Genomic DNA, 3,443 nt, shown 5'->3' with positions numbered 1-3,443 from the left:
AGAGAGGGTAAGACTAGGAACATTCCAGAATTCTAGATCCCAGGGTGGCTTAGTCCCCAGCGAGGACTCCGGAGGGGCCCACGTTACTTACTGGCCTCCAGGAGATCTGGCAGGGCTGAGGTGCCCACCTTGGTGGCCCCCCTGTCTCCCTCACTCCGCAGTCCTGGCCCTGAGAGAAAGCAGACCCCGCTTGGGCCGTCACATGGGCTGACCTCAGACTGGGCCTGGAAGGACGGACTATGGTGCAGCCTAGGGAAGAGGGCCTGCACTACGTGTATGCAAACAATCCCATAAACCCTCACACAGATACACAGACAGCCATGTGCACACACAGACACCCATGTGCACACACAGACACACACTGACCTCAACACATGTGTAGACATGCATGCCCGGACACAGGCACGCAGTCAGACAGACAGCTACACCCCACAACACTCCCTGAGACACCCACAGCTCCCCACCCCCAACTTGATGTGGGAAGTACTTGGCCTGGTGCTTTGTACCTGGTGGCCCTGAGCAGGTATTTGTTGATGGATTAAACCAGAGAAAGCTTCATGGAGGGGCACCTGTCCTTAACTCACCCTCGGACCAGGGTTTCCCAAAGCACAGAACCTCAACCACGGAGGAATGAGGGGATTTTAGCTCCCAGAAGGGCCATTCTAATGCTAATAGGTACAAATTTACTACAATGTGTCTTACGTAAAATTAAACCAGTGGTTACAATGAAATGACAGAAGTCATAATAATTTTCGTTATTTTCCGAAGTTTCTTAAAAAAAATAAATTTAAAAGTAAAGGTAATTTAAATTTTTTAGAAAGGCCTTTAAATAAAAAATTTAAGTCAACAATAATACAAGTGGAACTCAGATATGGCAACACCTTGTGTACCTGAGGTTTGTGACACTGTTCACACCACCTAGTCTAAACCCCTCTTCTTCATTTTACAAATAGGGAAACTGAGGCCCACTTAGGAAAGGCTCAGGTGAAGACTTCCTTGGGGACCCAGACAACAGGGCTCTTGGCTGTGCCTCTGACTGACTGTGTGACCTTGGGCAGGTCACTTCACCCCTAGCCTCAGGTTTCTCAGCTGTAAAATGAGGGGCAAATGTATCCCCACATTGCTGGCCTCCCACAGCGGCTGTGAGGATCGCGAGATCACAAGAGGCACGGAAGGGGGAAGCACTTTGCAAACAGACAGATTTAAGGCATTGCCTCAGTTGGAACTCAGGTCTCCTAATATCCCAGCCAGGGCTTGCTCCAGGGAAGCACACAGAATGATGAAAGGGAGAGGGTCGGTTTGGGAGCCAGGCAGACAGGTGCCTGAGTTTGATCTCTACCCATTTATTCACTCCTTCAACATTTTTCTGAGTTCCACACAGTGCTAAATACTGGGAAGGCAATGGGGAGCTGGAGGAAGCAGACATTAGTCAAAAAAGTAATATTACAAGTGCAGTAAGTGCCACACAGCATAGGCTCACGATGTGGGTAGGGGGCTTTGTTCTGGTCAGGGAGGTCAGCATAAGATTCCGCCAGCGATGATGACCAAACTGAGGCTGGAAAAGGGGAGCAGTTTACTTGACAAAAGGGAAGGAAAAGCATTCCAGGCAGAGGAAACAGTCAGTGCAAAGGTCCTGGGGCAGGAGGGGGGCAGGAGCCCTTGAGTAACTTCAGCATGGCTTAAGTCGAGAGTCCCAGGTGAAGCGTCCTTGGCCAAATGAAGCTGGAGAGCCAGCAGGGCCAAGCATGCAGCGCTCAAGGCCAGTCAGGATGTGGGCCATCATTGTAAGAGCAGTGGGAATCCATTAAAGGCTTTTAAGCGGGGAGTGATATCCATTTTGATAAGCTCACTGGCTGCAAGTCAAGTGTGAAAGAAAAGAACATGAGGGGGGACTTCCTTTACAGAAACCAGAACATACAATAAAGTCACTAAAATCAGATCATGTGGTATTGGAAAAGGCATAGACAAATAGATCCATGGAACATGATAAATAATCCAGAATTACATCCCAGGATATAGATGTTAATATTTGACAAAAGAGGCACCTCATCTCAGCGGAAAAAGGGATAGTTTATTTCATAGTTGGTGCAGGCCCTCTAGAATAAGTAAAAAATGAACCCCCATTTTATACCATCCAATAGCAAATTGCAGATGGATCAAAAGTTTAAATATAAGAATAAAAATAACACAATTACAAAACATGGTAAGACATTCTAGGAGACTGCATATATAAAGCAGAACAGGGATCAGCAAACTACTACCTTTATTTTTTGAAGCTGGCTGCCTTTTTTTTTCTTAAGGATTTTATTGGGGAACAGTGTGTTTTCCTAGGACCCATCAGCTCCAAGTCAAGTAGTTGTCTTCAATCTATTTGTGGAGGGCGCAGCTTTGTGGCCCATGCAGGGATCGAACCAGCAACCTTGGTGTTATAAGCACTGCACTCTAACCACCTGAGCTAACCAGCCGCCCCTGCCTTTTTTTTAAAAAAATAACAACTTTATTGAGATTTAATTCACATACCATATAATTCACCCATTTAAAATGTACAACTTTTAGTATATTCATAGAAAGATGCAACCAGCACCAAAGTCAATTTTAGAACATTTTCATAACCTCAATAAGAAACTCTGTACCCATCAGCTCTCAACCCTGTATTTTCTATTTTCCCCTAGCCGTAAGCAACCACTGACCTACTTTCTGTCTGTATGGATTTGCCTGTTCTGGACACTTCATGACTTCTTCCACTTAGTGTAATGTTTTCAGGGTTCATCCGTGTTGTCGCACATGTCAGCGCTCCATTCCTTTTATAGATCAGTCCTACAGCAGTTCCCCCTGATTTGCAGTTTCGCTTTCTGTAGTTTCAGTTACCCGTGGTCAACTGTGGCTTGAAAATATTAAGTGGAAAATTCCAGAATTAAACAATTCAGAAGTTTTAAATTGCGCACCGTTCTAAGCAGCATGATGAAATCTCTGGCCGTCTCGCGTGAATCATCGCTTTGTTCAGCGTCTCCATGCGGCATGCTCTCCTCACCCATTAGTCACTTAGTAGCTGCCGAGGTTATCAGATTGACTGTCCTCATGTCTCAGTGCTTATGTTCAAGTCACCCTTATATTACTTCATAATGGCCCCAAAGTGCAAGCGTGGTGATGCTGACAATTCAGACATGCCACAGAGAAGCCCTAAAGTGCTTCCTTTAAGTGAAAAGGTGGGTTCAGTACAATGAGATATCTTGAGAGAGAAACCATACTCATATAACTTTTATTATAGTATATTGTTAGAATTCTCCCATGTTATTACTAGTTATTGTTGTTAATCTCTTACTGTGCCTCATTTATAAATTAAACTTTATCATAGGTATGTATGTGTAGGAAAAAATGCATATATGGGGTTTCGTACTATCTGCAGTTTCAGGCATCCGTTTAGGGGTCTTGGAACATATCCC

At 44.9% G+C, this 3,443-nt stretch overlaps 1 non-coding gene across 1 annotated transcript; it reads right to left on the bottom strand.

Moving 5' to 3' along the window:
• Positions 1-2,391: 2,391 nt before the first annotated feature.
• TRNAI-UAU (transfer RNA isoleucine (anticodon UAU)) lies at positions 2,392-2,465 on the bottom strand. Its single transcript has one exon. It is a non-coding gene; the product is annotated as a tRNA-Ile (tRNA).
• Positions 2,466-3,443: the final 978 nt, after the last annotated feature.

Source organism: Hipposideros armiger, unplaced genomic scaffold, assembly GCF_001890085.2.
Source record: "Hipposideros armiger isolate ML-2016 unplaced genomic scaffold, ASM189008v1 scaffold_279, whole genome shotgun sequence".
NCBI lineage: Eukaryota > Metazoa > Chordata > Mammalia > Chiroptera > Hipposideridae > Hipposideros > Hipposideros armiger.
This window is presented reverse-complemented; position numbering and strand designations above follow the sequence as displayed.